The 19,050-nt window shown below is 35.2% G+C and overlaps 1 protein-coding gene across 4 annotated transcripts in view; it reads left to right on the top strand.

Annotated features, from left to right (window-relative positions):
- Positions 1-19,050, top strand: part of G2E3 (G2/M-phase specific E3 ubiquitin protein ligase) — a 57,899-nt gene that overhangs the window by 167 nt on the left and 38,682 nt on the right. The window lies entirely within an intron of this gene.

Below are 19,050 nucleotides of genomic sequence, written 5' to 3'. Positions count from 1 at the left end.
AAACGCCGAGTGTTCCAGGGAGAGAAGCGGAACTGTGGGGTGGGACAGTGTGTCGGGAGGCCGGACAGCGCAACTGGGGGCCTCGCAGTGCTTTTGGGACGTCGGGTGCTGGGGCCAGGCCTGGAGACTCTGGGAGTTCGGGGCACTGGGGGCGTCTGCCTGACCAGCGCTCTCGACCGTCGCTCACACCAGCCAGCCTTCAGTGTTGAGGATTCCGAGGCCCTGCCTGTCCCCCGCGAGTAAGCCTTGTTTATACGCGTTCTCCGTGGCTATTTTTTTGGTAACCCATAGTTTATTTACACCAATTCGGTCGAATGCTGAAGCTTCAACCGTAGTTAAATCTTATTGTGAAAGAGTTACCACGTATAAGCGAATCTCTTTTTATGAAAGATGGAAGGTTGGGGCAGATTTAGAATGAAAAGATGCTTTACTTGGCTCCAAGTTCCTCCTAAGAGAGATACCCAGGCAGTGTTGATTAACCCTGTACTACAGGGAAGTGACAGTCTTTGAAATGCCTGGTGGGGATTTAAACTGAAATCCGAGTATCCTTTGTATTTAAAACCCGCATATTTTTCTTTCACAGTTGACATTTTTCATGTACCGCAAAAATCCGAGACTCTTGTTTGTTTAAACCGGCTATAGTAACAGTGGTGGTGATTCACGAGGGTCTTAGTTTGCAAACAATAGGGTTAAGGTTTAGTTCCACCGCCCTGCCTTTTCGCCTCCTTCATTCATTGGCCAACTGGGTTATTACGGGGTCTTTTTGCAAGTACTCCGCTAATGCTTTGAGCATCTGTTTTCTTTGGATTTTGTTTTGGACTTCCTTTTTTTAAAATTTATTTTTTAATGATAAACTATCTGAAATATGAAAATTTGACCCAGTAGTAAAGTCATGCTTTCTGGAATAGTTTAAATGTGTTCCATAAATGTAAACTGTAAATGGGAACTTTAAATGTGTACGAGTTTTATATCTTGCTTTATTAAAAATAGTCAGTTTTGTGTAGCTTAACGAAAAGATATTTTAAGCTCCTCTCAATATTTCAACACCAGGGTATTGTACCATATAAATGTATAAATATCTTCTTAAAAGTGGGACTTCATAATATTCAAATAAAGACATTCCTTCATCCACTGCTGGCTATTCCAACACCCTCATTCTTCCTGCTGTTGAACTTTTGTTTTCAGTGTTAGCCAGGAAGTATAGATTTAAATAGTCGGTGTTGAGGATAGTTGAAATATGAACATTTTTCATATATGGTCTTTGAAACAAAGACATTGGCTATCCTTCTCTAAGCTTTTCTGCCCATTTCATGTGTGTTATCAGCAAATGTTAATTTTTAAAAATTGATCTCTGTATCCTAATCTTTCTTTTTTTTCTACCTGAATTATTTTGAGTTTTTGCTTTCTTAAATCAGTGAGTTTCAAAATTTAATGTGTATATATTACCTTGAAGGATTTGTTCAATGCTGATTCCTGCACTTCAAATCTCAGATTCTGAATCTGTAGGTCTGGAGGATGGCGTTTTGAAGAGTCTGCATATTTAACTGAAAGGTTAGAAAATTGTACTAGTTTTACAAGCACTGATTTGATCTTTCCTAGAGAGGCATTGTAATGTGTTGATTAAAGCCATGAAACTGGGGCCAGATTGCCTTGTTTTGAATCCCATCTTCACCGCTTGATATGATAGCTGGTGACCCTGGGCAAGCTGTTTAACCTCTCTGTGCTTCATTTCCCTCTACCATGTAAAGGAGTTACCTACTCTGTAGGATTATTGTGAGGGTTAAATGAGTTAATATATACAAAAACCTTAGAATAGTGTGTGGCACAGAGCAAATGATACATAAGTCTCCAATTACGTAGAGTTACTAAACTGTAAAAATAACATCACATACATTCTCATTAATCTTTACAATATCGCTGAGGTAGTTATTATCTTCAAATAAAACAGGCTAAGAGGGGCTCAGTAATTTGTTCTCACGCAACTAACAAGTTGGAACTACAGTCGGAAATTAGATTTAACTCAAAAGTTTATGCTTTTTTAAAAAAGTAATGTTTTTTGCCTCTCTGCAGTCTCCCTCCAGATGTTGCTCCATAAAAATCTCTGATGGCTTCCCATTGTCTACCATATATAATCCAAATTTCTTAGCTTTCCTTTTTTCTTTTTACAGAGCCTTTCAGAGTTTGGTACCAACTTCTCTTTCCAAGGAACATCTTTGTAATATTCTGCCATTCTTTTCCAACCTGCTGATGTTCCATCAGTACTACGAGAATTCTCCAAATCTATTTCTTATCACATTTTATGCATGTTTAGCCATTGGCCTTTTTATTTCCACATAAGATTTTACCCAAATGGGTTTAAAGACTTCACCAGGTGGTGCTTCTTCCTCAGTGTAATTTGCTTGTAAATATATAGCACAAGACTGCCCTTGTCCTTTTAATTTTTGTGTCTGCAGTGCACAGTGCAGAACAGTGAGTGTCCTGATAATCTGAAACTGTGTATGTTCAGTGAGTACTTGTTATTTTAACAATTTAACACATTTTGTCTTGTGTTAATGACTCAGTTTTTTTTTTAAGGCTTGGCTTTTTTCTGAGATGATAGTATGTAATTGTAGTTTATTAGAGATTTTAGTGATAGCGTATGGTTTATAAACTTAATATGGAAAAATAAGTACTGAAATTATAGGCTCAGAAGACATTTCAAGTGGGAAAAAATTCCGGAGCAATATTTGTTAATATTCATGAATTTTAATGCTTTATACATATTTTCTCAATCTTCACAACCATTTTATTATCTCTAGATTAAGATGAAGAAACTGAAGCACCAAAAGATTTAGTAACTTTAAATGTATTTTTTAAATATTTAATTTCCTCTTGACACAGTTTTTTTTTTTTTTAATTGTAAAATTGATATATGTTAGGTGTAATAAAAAGTATCTTAATTCAAAATGTTAGGGAATTAAAAAAACAGAAAAGTTTTCCCTTTCGGTTTGAGCAGTTAAGACAGTTACCTAATCTTCTTGCACACAGCTTTTCTTTTAAAAACCTGCCCAACAACATCATTCTGACGACCAGTGGGGTAGGGTTGGTCTAAGGAACATAGAGTTCTAAATATGATCCCATCCCATACCACTTCTTCAACAAAAGTGGTACAGTTATTTATATCAGAGCTGCATATCTGATACAGGCTAGACCATGTGATTTCTTGAATTTTGGGATTGGGATATCACAAGACTGTTGGAAGCCAAGCCAGAAAGGTCTTAAGTATTGCTATGGCAGTGGAATCATGAAGAAACATGAAAATGGATATATGGACCCATTGGGTGACGGAGTGGGGCGGGGAGAGGATGACACCTGTTTCCTGAGGACTAGTTATATATTTATAACTTACTGTAAACTTGTAACTTTGTTGCCTTTTATCTTAAATATATCTTTTTGTTTTAAATGAAATTGTTAATAAACATTGTATGCAATAAAAGTCACCCATTTTAGGGGTAGAGTTCAATGAGTTTTAGTAACTGTATTCTCTATGAATATACCACAGTTTATCCATTTTCGTTGTTATAGTTTTTAGTTATTACAAATAAACTTTCTATGAACCTTTGTGTACAATGGACATACATCTTATTTCTCTTTGCTGCATCATATGATAGGTGTACATTTGGCCTTTTTTTGAGGTAAAATTCACGTTATAAAATTAGCCATTTTATTTTATAAAATTTATTTTTATTAATTTTATAAAATAATTAGAGTCTCACTCTGTCACCTAAGGCTAGAGCTGCAGTTGCACAATCACAGTTCACTGCAGCCTCCAACTCCTGGGCTCCAGCAGTCCTCCCACCTCAGCTTCCAGGGCAGCTAGGACTACAGGCATGTGCTACCTAGACTGGCTAATTAATTTTTTTTTTTTTTTGGAGAGAGAGGATATCACTGTGTTGCCCAGGCTGGTCTCAAAACTCCTGGCCTCAAGCAATCCTTCCACCTCAGCCCCGCAAAGTGCTGGAATTACAGGTGTGAGCCACCATGCCCGGTCAAAAATTAGCCATTTTAAAGTGGACATTTCAGTGACTTTTATTACATTCCCAATGTTATGCAACCGTCACCTCTACCTATTTCCAAAATATATGTAACCTTTTATGTCTGACTTCTCACTTAATATTTTCTAGTTTTATCTATGTTATGGCATCTAACAGTACTTTATTCCTTTTTATAGCCACATAATCATTGTATAGCTGTACCACATTTTTTGTATAGCCATTTATCAATGGTGTATAATTAGATTGTTTCTTTGTGAGGTAGTGACTATGTTACGGCATATATCAGTACTTTTTTTTTTTTATAGCCATGTAATCATTGTATAGCTATACCATTTTGTATAGCCATTTACCAATGATGTATAATTAGATTCTTTGTGATGTAGTGATTTAGTGATATCTTTTCTAAATAGTGTGGCTGTGAACATATGTATACAAGTTTTTGTTTGAATTGAAATATTTCAATTCTTTTGGGTATATATCTAGGGGAATTGCTGGGTGATATGGTAGTCTTGTTTAATATGTTGTGGAATTGTCAAACTTGTCCTGCTCTGCTGCATCATTTACTTTACCATTAGCAATATGTAAAGGTTCTGATTTCTCCATATCATCATTAACACTTATTCTTTACTTTTAACGCATAATTATTATAGCTACCCTAGTGGACATGAAGTGGAATCTCATTATGGCTTTGATTTACTTATACCTAATAGTAATGATGAGCATTTTTTCATGTGCTTGTTGACCATTTGAATATTTTCTTTGGAGAAATGTCTATTGAGACCTTTTGTCCATTTTTAAATTGGATTACTTGTCTTTTTATTGTTGCATTGCATTTCTGATGTATTCTAGATGCTAGACCCTTATCAGGTTATACGATTTCCAAGTATATTCTCGCATTCTGTGGATTGTCATTTGATGCACAAGTTTTAGATTTTGGTAAAGTTCAATTTATTGTTTTCTTGTTGCTTGTGCTTTTGGTGTCATATCTCAGAAACCATTGCCAAATACAAAGTTATGAAAAGATTCCTGCATTTTCACTGAGGAGATTTATAGTTCTCTTTTACATTTAGGTCTTTGATCCATCTCAAGTTGATTTTTTTTTTAATAGCATTTGAGGTAGGGGTTCAACTTCATTCCTTTTTACATGGCTATCCAGTTGTCCTAAGACCATTTGTTGAAGAGACTGTTTTCTTCCCATTTGATGGTCTTGGCACCCTTATTGAAAATCAGTATACTATAAAAAATGTGAGTTTACTTATTGACTCTTTCTTCATTCCCATGATGTATATGTCTGTCCTTGTGCCAGTACTACATTGTCTTGATTACTATGGATTTGTAGTAAGATTGAAATTGAAAAATTTGAATCTGCTAACTTTTTCTTTTTGGGGATCCTTTTGACTATTCAGGATTTCTTGCAACTTAGGCTCAGCTTTTTCAGTCCTGCAAAAAAGGCCATTGGGATTATGATAGGAATTGTATCAAATCTATAAATTGCTTTGGGGAGTATAACCATCTTAATTATAAAGTCTTTCAACCCACGGATGCAAAGTGTCTTTCCATTTATTTAGGGTTTTTTAATTTCTTCCAGCACTGTTTTGTACTTTTCAGTGCACAACTCTTATACCGCCATGGTTACATTTATTACTAAGTAATTTTTATGCTATTGTAAATGGAATTATTTACTTAATTTTTTTTGGATTGTTCATTGTTGTATAGAAATACAACTGATATTTGTGTATTGACCTTACATCCTGTTACTTACCTGAATTCATTTAGTAGGTCTAACAGTTTTTTTGTGAATTCTTTAGAAAATTCTACATATAAGATTATGCCTTCTGTGAATAGAGTTACTTCTTACTTTTGATTTGGGTGCCTTTTATCCCTTTTCTTGCTTTATTGCTCTGAATAGACCTTCTGGTTCAGTGTTGAGTAGAAGTGGTGCAAGTATGTATCTTTGTTTTGTTCCAGATCTTAGGTGGAAATTGTGCAGTCTTTCACCAATCCCTATGTTAAAGTTTTTTCCGTAGATGCTGAGGAAGTTCCCTTATATTCCTAAATGTTTGAGTGTTTTCATCATCAACGAATTTTGTCAAATGCTTTTCTGCATCTGTTGAGATGAGCGTGTGTCCTTTTTCATTTTTCTCTACTAATATGGTATGTTACGTTAATTGATTTCCATATGTTGAAACAACTTTGCATTCCTGGGATAAATCCCTGTTGGTCATGGTACAAAATTTTCTTAATCAGAATTCAGTTTCCTGATAGTTTGTTAAGGATATATGCATCTATTTTTATAAGAGAGATTGGCTTGTAATTTTATTTTCTGTTATGTGTTTATCTGGCTTTGGTATCAGGGTATTGCTGACTTCATAAAATGAGTTAGGAAGTGTCCCCTTGTGTCTTTTGGAGGGGTTTGAGAAAGATCGGTGCCAATTTTTCTTTAAATATTTAGTAGGATTCACCAATGAAGCCATCTGTGCTAGGACTTTTATTTGTTGGGAGGTTCTTCATTAGTGATTCAATCTCTTGTCTGTAGATTTGTTGAAATTTTCTATTTCTTCTTGAGTCACTTGTTATTTATTTAACTTATTGTTTAATTTATTAACTATTTAACTTCTTACCATACAACTGTTCATGATAGTTCCATTTACTTCTCTTTATTTCTATTAGGTTTGTAGCAGTGTCTCACTTTCCTTTCTTCTGAGTTAGTAATTTGAGTCCTCTCTTTTTCTCTGGGTCATCTAACTTAACGTTTTCAATTTTGTTGATCTTCTCAAAGAAGCAATTTTTATTTCATTGATTCTCAATTTTAAAAAGTTTTTTGTTACATTATCTGCACTCTAAATTATTTCCTTCCTTCTGCTAGCTTTGGGTTTGGTTTGCCCTTTTTCTGGTTTCTTTGGGCATAAAATTGGGTTACTGTTTTGGGGGCTTGATTTTATTTGTCTCTAAGTATTTTCTAATTTCCCTTATGATTTCTTTTTTGACCTTCTGTCTTTTTAAAGTTGTGTTATTTAATTTCTGCATGTTTTTTAATTTTCCAGTTTTGCTTTTGTTATTGATTTCTAGTTTCATTCCATAGTCGTTGGAGAAGATATTTTGTGTGATTTCAGTCTTTTAAAGTTTATTGTTTTGTGGTCTAAAATGTGGTCTATCCATGGATATTGTTTTACGTGCATTTGAGAAGAATGTTTCACTCTGTTGTTGTAGGGTGGAGTGTTCAGTATATGTCTGTTAAGTCTAAAGTATTTCTCCTTTCATTTCTGTCAAATTTTGCCTTGTATATTTTGGGGCTCTTATTAGGTGGGTTTGTGTCTGTAATTGTCTTGTCTTCTTGATGGATTGAGCTTTTTAGTCTTTAATGTGCTTCTTTGAGTCCTATAGCAACCTTCAACTTAAAGCCTACTTTGTCTGATACTAGCATAAATACCCAAGCTTACTTTTGATTACTGTTTGTATGAAGTATCTTATTCTGTCCTTTTACTTTCCATCTATTTGTGTTTTGGGATCTATAGCTTGACTCTAGTAGGTAGTATATGTATGGATTTTTAAAAAATCCATTCTGTCAACCTTTGCCTTTTAATTGGAGAGTAATTCATTTATATTTCATTACTGTTAAGAAAGGATTTCTGCCATTTTAGTATTTGTTTGCTATGTGTCATATCTTTTCTGTTCCTCATTTCCTTCATTACTCCCTTTTGTTTAATTGATTTATATAGTGTACCATTTTGATTTGTACCATTTGTATAGTGTACCATTTAATTGATTTGTATAGTGTACCATTTGTATAGTGTACCATTTGATTCCCTTCTCATTAACTTTTCTGTACATATTTGTTAGTAATATTCTTAGTGGCTATCTTGGGGATTACAATTAATATCTTGTAACAACCCAGTTTGAATTAATACCCATTTAGCTTTCATAGTTTACAAAAATTACACTTCCATATATCTCATCCTTCTAAATGTTATTGTATCAGATTACATATTTATATTTTGTGCTAATTTTACATTTATGCATAATGTGCCCAATAACTTCGCTTTATAATTATCTTATGAGTTTTTCTTTTAAATCATATAGGAAAAAGGGAATTACCAAAAGTGCAATAACACTACTACTGGCTTTTATATTTAATTCTGGAGTTACCATTGCTGATGTTTTTCTTTCCGTATATGGCTTTGAGTCACTGTCTGGTGTCCCATTAGCATCTCTAGTAGGACAGATCTTCTAAAAGTCTTCCTTTCAGTCTAGACTTCAGGTCTCCCAGTACTTCTGAGAAACAACCATTCTTATCTGTCTCCTGGATGATTTTCCAAAGAATATGAGTTTTTAAGAAACTTTTTATTGGGGTATAATATATATACCAAATATATTTTAGGTAGAAAATCATGTTCATTGTAAAAAAAAAAAAAAAAAAATTCAAACAATGCCAACATTTATCAGAAATTAAAAGAAAAAGCCCCTACCTACCCCATTCTCTCTCTCCAGGGATAACCACAGTTAACAGTTAGGGACCTGGAAACTTTATGGTCTTTTTTGACTCAGAAACCTCTGATCTTTCTGAATTATTTTTACCCTTCCTTCTCTCCCTCGAATTACTTCTTCTGCTTTGCATATAAGAGCCCTAATAGGTAAATATTAACATCTCCATTGGACACAGAGTCAGGAGTTCAAACACAGAAATGTATGATTCAAGTGTAATGTTCTTTCTGCCATGTTCCTCTGCCTGGGTCCTGTCTAGAATCTTAGAGTTTAATTGCTGTGTCACATAAGGTAGCAGATAAATTGTCCTATTGAAATATTATTAAGGCCTTCTTTTTTAGACAGAAGACCTGGTCCTGTGGGAGCTGTGACAGAACAGCCTTTATTGCCTGAACTGTGGTAAAAAGATGCCATTTGCTTTAAGAAGGGTAGTTTAGATTGGGCTAGTTATTTAGAGCCTGACTTGGTCAGTGGAAGGGGCTAGGACTGGAATAAGACCTGCCCACTGAGACAGGGTTAGGACTAGCTGATGAATGGGGGGGATTATATTATTATCTGATTATCCAATTCAAGGAGATTTATATAATCTAACCAAAAAGCAGAATCAGCAAGAGCAATTTCCAGAATAAATTCCTGACATATCCCCAAACATACCATGCTTTCACATACTGCTGTGCCTTTGCACACACTGTACTTTGAATACTTTTTCTGCTATGTATCCTTCACAATTACATTATAATGTCACCACCCCTATGAGGCTACACTGCGTTTGTGTGAGATATTTGTTTACTTGCCTGCCTCCCATGTATGTGTACTGATCTTCACTTTTGAAACACAGTTTTCTGCATATAGGATTCTTTGCTGACAGGTTTGGGTTTTTTTGGTCTTTCAGCACTTTAAATATATCATCTTACTGCCTTCTGGCACTCTATGGTTTCTAATGAGGAATTGGCTCTTAATCTTATTGGGGATCTCTTGTATGTGTTAGTCACTTCTCTCTTGCTGCTTTCAAGATTCTCTCTTTGCTTTTGTTGGTTTGACTATACTGTGTCTCAGTGTGGATCTCCTAGCATTTTCCTGATTAAAGACCTTGAGCTTCTTAAAATGTATAGATTTCAGTCTTACATGAAATTTGGGAAGTTTTTAGCCATTACTTTTTTAAACATTCTTTCTGTTCCACTTTCTCCTGTCTGTATTTCCCATAAAGCATACATTGTTATGCTTGATAGTGTCTCATAGTCTCTTGGGCTCTGTTTCTTTTTCATTTTTTTCCTTTCTACTCATCAGACTGGATAATTTCAACTAACCTGTCTTCAAGTTTGACTAACCTGTCTTCAAGTTCGATTCTTTCTTCTGCCAGCTCAAACGTCCTGTTAAACCTCTGTAATGAATTTATTATTTCAGTTGTACTTTTCAGCTACAGAATTTGTTTCCTTTCTATAATTTCTATTTCTTTATTGACATTCTCTGTTGAGACATTGTTGATTGTGAGTTTTTTGCAAGGTTTTTTTGTGTTTCTGGGGAGGTACACAGAGCTCCTTGCGCCACCATTTTTACTGATGTGTTCTGTATTATTGGGGATTTTTTGTTGTTGTTTTTTTTTTTTTTTGATACAGAGTCTCACTCTGTCGCCAGGCGACAAGCTGGAGTGCAGTGGCGCCATCTCGGCTCACTGCAGCCTCTGCCTCCCGGGTTCAAGCAATTCTCCTGCCTCAGCCTCCTGAGTAGCTGGGACTACAGGCGCGCATCACCACACCCAGCTAATTTTTGTGTTTTTTTTTAGTAGAGATGGGGTTTCACCATGTTGGCCAGGATGGTCTCGATCTCTTGACCTCATGATCCGCCCACCTCAGCCTCCCAAAGTGCTGAGATGAGCCACCACGCCCAGCCTGTATTGAGTTTTAAGAGGTTTTTTTTTTTTATTATTGAGTTTTAAGAGTTTTTCAGAAAATAAATTATAGATCTAAGTCCCGTATCAGGTTATGATTTGCAGATGCTTTATCGGTTTGAAGCTTGTTTCCTTAACAGTTACTTTTGAAGAGCAGAAGAAGGCTGGGCGCCATGGCTCATGCCTATAATCCCAGCACTTTGGGAGGCCAAGGCGGGTGGATTACCTGAGGTCAGGAGTTTGAGACCAGTCTGGCCAACATCATGAAACCCTGTGTCTACTAAAAAATACAAAAATCAGCCAGGCGTGGTGGCGTGCACCTGTAATTCTAGCTAGTCAGGAGGGACCTAGAAACTTCATGGTCTTTCTTGATCTCAGAAACCTCTGATCTTTCTGAATTCTTTTTACCTTTCCTCTCGCTCTCGAATTACTACTTCTGCTTTGCATATAAGAACCCTAATAGGTAAGTATTACCTCCATTGGACACAAGGCAGAGTCAGGAGTTCAAACACAGAAATGTATGATTCAAGTATAATGGTCTTTCTGCCATTACACTTGAATTGCTTGAAGACAGGAGAATTGCTTAAACCCAGTAGGCACAGGTTGCAGTGAGCCAAGATCATGCTACTGCACTCCAGCCTGGATGACAGAGCAAGGCTCAGTCTCAAAAAAAAAAAAAAAAAAAAATAAGAGCAGGAGTTACTAACTTTAAGTGCAGTTTATCATTTTTTTGTCTTGTGCTTTTGGTAGTGTGTCTAAGAAATCTTAATGTAACATAAGGTCACAGAAATTTTCTCCTATGTGTTTTTTCTAGAAATTTTGTAGCTTTACATTTTGTATTTAGAGCTGTAATTCAGTTCAAGTTCCTTTTTTTGAGACTTAAGTATTCTTGTGGGTGTTGTAGTGTTGTTTTTTTTTTCCAATTTTAATTTGCATTTTCTTTATGATGAATGATGTTCATATTTTCTTTTGTTTGCTGTCTATGTTGTATCTTTTTAAGTGTCTGGTCAAATCTGTTGTCCATTTTGTTCATTTTACTGTGATGTCTTTTATTTGAGTTGTAAGCATTCTTTATACATTATGGATATAAATCCTTTGTCAGGTATATGTTTTGCCAGTGTTTATTCCCAATCTGTATTTTGCCTTTTTCTTTTCTTAACAATGTCTTTTGATTAGAAAGGTCTTAATTTTGATGTTTAGTTCATCAGAGTTTTTTATAATTCAGTGTCCTATCTAAGAAATCTTTGCCAATCCCCAGATCATGAAGATTATTTCCTATGTTTTCTTCTAGAAGGTTTTTTTTTCCTGTGACCAATTTTGAATTAAGTTTTATACATGAGGTCAACGTTCTTCCCCCCACTTTCCACCCAACACATTCAATTATTTCAGTACTGTTTATTAAATAGACTACCATTTGAATACAGTGAATTACTTGATACACCTTTGTTGAAAAGCAGTTGTCTGGGTCTGTTTCTGGCCTTTCCATTATGTTCTAGTGAGCTATGTGTCTGTCTTTATTCTTATATCTATCTTGATTGATATAGCTCTAAAAGAAGTCATGAAATCTCATAGTTGACTTTTCTTTTTAAAAATGTCTTTTAATATTACAGGGCCTTTGCATTTTTATATATGTTTTAAAATCAGCCTGCAAATTTCTTAAAAAACAACAACAACAACAACGGGATTTTGGTTGGGATTGTGTTAAGTTGACATCTTAACAATAGTAAGTCCGTGAGTATTGTCTATCTCTTCATTTATTTCGATCTTTCATTTCTCTCAGCAATGTTTTATAGCTTTTCAAAGTATAGCCTTTTTGTATATCTTTCACTAAGTTCTTACATATTGTGGATAGAATTGTTCTCTAATTTTCTGAATAATTCTTGCTGTTATACAGACAGCTTTTGTATATTTGCCTTGTTTCATTAGAACTTGCTAAAGTCACTTATTTTTATAAATGTTTTGGTGGGATTTTTAATGTAGCTGACCATATGTGGAAACAGTTTTACTTCATCCTTCACAATTTTGTCTTCTTTTCCCTTCGAGTAGGCTGAATTAGAAATTGAATCAGAAATTAAGAGGAGTGTTTGTAGATTCCCTTTGGTAGGTTGAAAAAATTTATTCTACCCACAGTTTGCTTTACTGTTTTGTTATGATTGGATATTGACATTTGTATCTGTTGAGATTGCCTTGCAGTACAATGTTGAAATTAAGTTGAAATTAATGCACATTTGTAGATGCTCTTTATTACATTGAGAAAATTCCCATTTGTTTCTGGTTTTAGTTTTGTCACGATTGGCTGTCAAATTTTGTCAAATGCTCTTTCTACATCTGTTGAGATGGTCACACATTTTTTTCCCCTTTATTTTATTAACATGGTATATTACTTTAATTAATTTTCAGTTGATATCCAATCTTACATTCTTGAAATAAACTCAGTTAAGATACATTATCCTTTTTATTTTAGTTTAGTTTTTTTAATTAAATGAAAACTACCAATGATGCCTAAATATGCCACGTACTTTTGTGGTGTTTATGCGTTGTTTATAATTCTTACAATAACTTGTAATTAGCTATTCTAGTTTGAGGATGATAAAATTGAGGTTGAGGTCTCAGGAAAAAACATATAGAACATGCAGGAAAGTGTAAACTTTATATCTTCAATACCCCTATTACTCTTTCTACTATGCCACGCTACTTTTTGTAATAATTTAAAGAGTATTGAAGCTCATACTGATGTTTCATTTATTTATTTATTTTTTTGATGGGGCGTCTCACTGTGTTGCTCAAGATGTACTTAGATTCCTGGGCTCAAGCAAGGCTCCTGCCTCAGCCTGTCAAGTAACTGGGACTACAGGTGCACACCACTGTGTACATTTTTGAGATATGTATATTACTTCCTAGAATGTAAATAATTGATTCATGAAAAAAAAATTCTAATAGCTTTTAACCTCTACCATTGAACATCTTCTCATTTTATCTTTGCTGTTGCTGTGAACCGAAGTAACTAGCAAATCTTTAAGAGTATTTCTTTTTATCTCCAAATTTGTAGGAGCACATAAAGTGTAATAACTAGTCTGAGGTAGCATGGGTGTATTAGTCACCGTTCTCCAGAGAAACAGAACCAGTAGGATATACGTGTGTGTGTGTGTGTGTGTGTGTGTGTGTGTGTGTGTGTAGAGAGAGAAAGAGAGGGAAGGATTGATTAATTTATTATAAGGTATTGACTCACATGATTATGTAGTGTGAACAGTCCCATTATCTGTCTGCAAACTGGAGACCCAGGAAAGCCCAGCAGTGTAGTTTGAATGCCTGAGAGCCAAAGAGCTGATGGTGTAGATTCCAGTCCTGATTTGAAGGCCTGAGAACCAGGAACACCAAGGGCAGAAGATTGATGTCCTACGTCAAGCAGTCAGAGAGCAAGTTTAACCTTTTCCTACCTTCAGTTTTATTCAGGCCCTCAGTGGACTAGATAATATCCACCCACACCGGGGATGGCCATCAGCTTTACTCAGTCACCAGTTCAAATGCTGATCTTTTGCAGAAACAGTCCACAGGCATACCCAGACATAAGTTTAACCAGTTATCTGGGCATCCTGTGTCCTGGTAAAGGTAGTATATAAAATTAACCATCACACTTAGTCTTGATCTTGAATTTTGGGGGAATATTTTATATTGGTTTTAATTCAATTATTTTTAAACCTTTTTAAATTTTGAAATAATTCCAAAGTTACAGGAAAGTTGCAAGAAAAGTACAAAGAACTACATATGCCCTTACCTAAATTAACCACTTTTTAGTATTTGCCACATTCACGTTATCATTCTGTGGTATTGTACATTTGCATGTAATTTCCCTTTTCTGAACTGTTGGAGAGTAGGTTGCATATACCTGGTTCCCCTACCCCTTAATACTTCAGTATTTCCTAAGAACAATGATAGTCTATTAAATAATCTAAGTGTAGATAGCAAATTCAGGAAACTTAGCGCAAACATAGTGCTTTCAGTTATATATTGTTTCTGTCAATTGCCTCAATGATGTTCTTTGGAGCAGTTTTATTCTCCAGTGCAGGATACAGTCCAGGATCCTTCATGCATTTTTAGTAAATAAAATATAGTTCATCTTTTATTGTAAATATTTTTTAACTTTTTTTTTAGGTTTGGGGGTACGTGTGAAGGTTTGTTACATCGGTAAACGTGTCACAGGGGTTTGTTGTATGTACTATTTCATCACCCAGGTATTAAGCTCAGTAGCCAATGGTTATCTTTTCTGCTCCTCTCCTTCCCCCTACCCTCCCCTGTCGAGTAAACCCCAGTGTCTGTTGTTTCCTTCTTGTGTTCATAAGTGCTTATCGTTTAGCTCTCACTTCTGAGTGAGAACATGCGGTATGTGGTTTTCTGTTCCTGCGTTAGTTTGCTAAGGATAATAGCCTCCACCTCCATCCATGTTCCTGCGAAAGACATGATCTTATTCTTTTTTATGGCTGCACAGTATTTTGTGGTGTGTATGTACCACATTTTCTTTATCCAGCCTGTCATTGATGGGCATTTTGGCTGATTCCATGTCTTTGCTATTGTGAATGGTGCTGCAGTGACCATACATGTGCATGTGTCTTTACAGTAGAATGATTTAGAGTCCTCTGGCTATATACCCAGTAACAGGATTGCTGGGTAAAATGGTTTTTACTGCTTTCCACAATGGTTGAACTAATTTACACTCTCACCAACAGTGTATGTTTCCTTTTTTCCACAATCTTACTTGCACCTGTTATTTTTTTTTTAACTTTGTGATAATAGGCATTCTGACTGGTGTGAGATGGTATCTCATTGTGGTTTTGATTTGCATTTCTCTAATGTTTAGTGACGTTGAGCTTTTTTTCATATGCTTGTTGGCCACTTTATATCTTATTGAGAAGTGTCTGTTTATGCCCTTTGGCCACTTTTTAATGGGGTTATTTTTCTCTTGTACATTAAAGTTCATTATAAATGCTTTTGATAAAATTCAACACCCCGTCATGTTATTCTTAACAAACTAGGTATTGAAGGAACAAACCTCAAAATAATAAGAGCCATATGTGTCAAACCAATAGCCAGCATTATACCGAATGGGTAAAAGCTAGAAGCATTCCTCTTGAAAATCAACACAAGACAAGGATACCTCTGTCACCACTTCTATTCAACATAGTATTGGAAGGCCTAGCCAGAGCACTCAGGCAAAAGAAAGAAATAAAGGGCATCCAGATAGGAAGAGAGAAAGTCAGACTATCTCTTTGCAGATGACGTGATTCTATATCTAGTAAACCCCTTAGTCTTGGTTCAAAAGCTTTTCCTGCTGATAAACAACTTCATCAAAGTTGCAGGATGCAAAATCAGTGTAGAAAAATCACTAGCATTCCTATACTCCCAAAACAGCCAAACTGAAAGCCAAATCAGAAAGGCAGTCCCGTTCACAATGGCCACTAAAAGAATAAAATACCTAGGAATACAGCTAACCAGGGAGGTGAAAGATTTCTACAATGAGAATTAAAAAGCACTGCTCAAAGAAATCAGAGAAAACATAAACAAATGGAAAAACATCCCATGCTGATGGATAGGAAGAATCAATATCAAAATGGCTATACTGCCCAAAACAATTTACAGATTCACTGCTATTCCTATCAAACTACCAGCAACATTCTTCACAAAACTAGAAAAAGCTATTTTAAAATTCATATGGAACCAAAAAAGAGCCCAAATAGCCAAGGCAATCCTAAGCAAAAAGAACAAAGCTGGAGGCATCACATTACCTGTCTTCAAACTATACTACAAGGCTACAGTAACCAAAACAGCATGGTACTGGTACAAAAACAGGCACATAGACCAGCAGAACAGAATAGAGAACCCAGAAATGAGGCCACACATCTGTGACTTTCTGACCTTCGACAAAGCTAACAAAAAAGCAATAGGGAAAAACTCCCTATTTATTAAATGATGCTGGGATAACTGGCTAGCCCATATGCAGAAAATTGAAGCTGGATCCCTTCCTTAACACCATACACAAAAACCAACTCAAGATGGATGTAAAGACTTAAATGTAAAACCCAAAACTATAAAAACCCTGGAAGACTACCTAGGCAATATCATCCTGGACATAGGCATGAGCAAAGATTTCATGACAAAGACTCCAAAACCAATCACAACAAAAGCAAAAATTGACAAGTGGGATCTAGTTAAACTTAAGAGCTTCTGCACAGCAAAAGAAACTACCAACAGAGTAAACAGACAACCTGCAGAATGGGAGAAAATATTTTTGCAAACTATGCATCTGACAAACATCATGTTTTATTATGCAGTGCTGAATCAGATAAATTAATTCTTTACTATATATAGGGTATCCAAAGATAACATTTCTGAATTGTAAAGAGAAAGAATTTAGAGTACATCGAATAATGCATAGACTAAGTTGAACCTTTCTGATTAGTGATTTAAATCAAGTCATTTCTATAGCAAGAATATTCATTTTTTTAAAATGCTAGATTAAAAAAATCTATTTCTCTTTCAAGTGTCTGATTCCAGCATGTTTTCTCTGTATTCAGTGTCACCTTTTATTTCAGTAAGATTAGGCATTTTAGAAAATGTTGGGTGGTTAGGACCCATTTATTTATTCAAATGTTAGCCACCAGCTGGATTGAGAAGGAATTTGACTTACTTTCTTGTATTAGTTTTCTGATGCTGTGTAGCAAATAACTCTAGAACTTGCTGGTTTTAAACAATAAACATCTAATTACTGATAGTTTCTGTTGGTCAGGGATTTGGGAGCAGCTTAGCTGTGTGGTTCTGGCTTAGGGTCTCCTATAAAATTGCTGTCAGGCTGTTAGCCAAGTTGCAGTTATATGAAGACTTGGTTGGGGCTGGAGGATTCACTTCTAACATGGCTTATTCACATGACATAGGGTAGAATACCTCCATTCCTTACCAACTGGGTGTCTCCATGGTATATATTGAAAATTTTTATGGCATGGCAACTGACTTCCTCCATAGCATGTGATCCATGATAAGTGAGGAGGAAGTCACAATGCCTTTTATGACATTGTCATTTCTGCCACAGTCTTTTTGGTTGAAGCAAGTTAGCAAGCACTGAGCACATCTACAATAAAGGAGAGGGGGAGGCTCTACCTTCTGTCTACCTTCTGAAGAGAGAAGTATCAAACTGTGAGTATTACTGACTGATCAAGTAGAAGTAAGCCATGGAGGATGCTCAGAATACCTTTTGACAGGTATCCATATCCATTCACTTACACATTAAATTTTTTATGTTTACTCTAAGTGAAGTACTATTATGTATTTATGGAATTTTCTGCAATAAATTCATGTGTATGGATGGATTTATGATACGTTGAATTCATCACCACAGGTTGAATTGTAGAGAAGTCCTTTAAGAAGAGGCATTTTATCTTCTATTATATTTTATCAATTTTAAGATGGACTCACCCCTTCTACATACACACTTCTTTCCATATGGATATCCAGTTTTTCTAGTACCATTTGTTTAAAATATTTTGTTTTTCCTTGTTGAATTGCTTTGTTGTCTTTGTCGAAAATGACTGGAAAAATATGAATCTATTTCTGAGTTTTATTGAGAACTAGTGATCTCAGATCTATCAGTATGTTTAAAACTATGTTCTATATGTTGTGATCCTCAATCAATTTGTTCACTTAAGGCAGTTCTGTAGTTACTGTTTGAGCATGTATAAATATCAAAAGTGCCGTCATATACCTGTAGAGTAATACCAGTGCCTCCAAAAGAAAGAAAAGTAAAAAAAAAAAAAAAAAAAAAAAATCCAAGAGACAATAAAGGAGTGCTCCTTTAACCCTACATAGATGGTTGTGAAGAGGAGCTAGGAAAAATAGTAGTCTAGAACTACTTAATTACAAAGCCCCCTGAAAACTAGGCTCTTAGTTGTTTTATATATATTTTTTAAGAATACCAATCTTGATGGCATACAATATGATTTTGTACGGAATAAACAAAATGTTGAAAGCTTAAAGTCAGAACCATTGAAGAGATTTGGACTATGACTTTTTAGGAAAGCACAGAAATGTGTATGAGCAAATCTGTGTTTAAATCTAAAACATGTTTTATAGTCAGTATGAAAGATAAATTCTAATTGTAAGGAAGCATTGTATAAGTTTAATTTGGTTAATCAGTCTTCATGAAATAATCTATGCCCTACATTTTTGTGGTGTCTTAGGTTTGACGAAATCTATTCCTACTAACTCTGTGACCTTGGACAGGTATTTAACCTTTCTGAAAAGTAGTTTTTGCAACTAATAATGAGATTGTATTTACCTAGATGGCATTATTATGTTTATTCTTTTCTGCTTAAATCCCAAGAGACGGCATGTACATGTTACTTAAATCTCATTCACATTTCTAGTAGGCTGTTCATACACCCTTGGTGAAATGAAACCTTGATGTTATTAAGATGTTGGTCTTCCTTTATTTGATCTTTTAGAAAAAAGTAATGATTGGAAGTAGTTTTATTTGTTTAACTAGTGGGGAGGGAGGAGATAAGGACCAGTGTCTTTCAGCATGTAAGTGGTTGAGCACTACTGTACTAGAAAAGGTAATGAGACAGTCAAGTGCTTGCACACCTGTATAGAACCTCGGTA

The sequence above is a fragment of the Sapajus apella genome, unplaced genomic scaffold (assembly GCF_009761245.1).
Source record: "Sapajus apella isolate SASKATOON/1434 unplaced genomic scaffold, GSC_monkey_1.0 scaffold50, whole genome shotgun sequence".
Lineage (NCBI taxonomy): Eukaryota > Metazoa > Chordata > Mammalia > Primates > Cebidae > Sapajus > Sapajus apella.
This window is presented reverse-complemented; position numbering and strand designations above follow the sequence as displayed.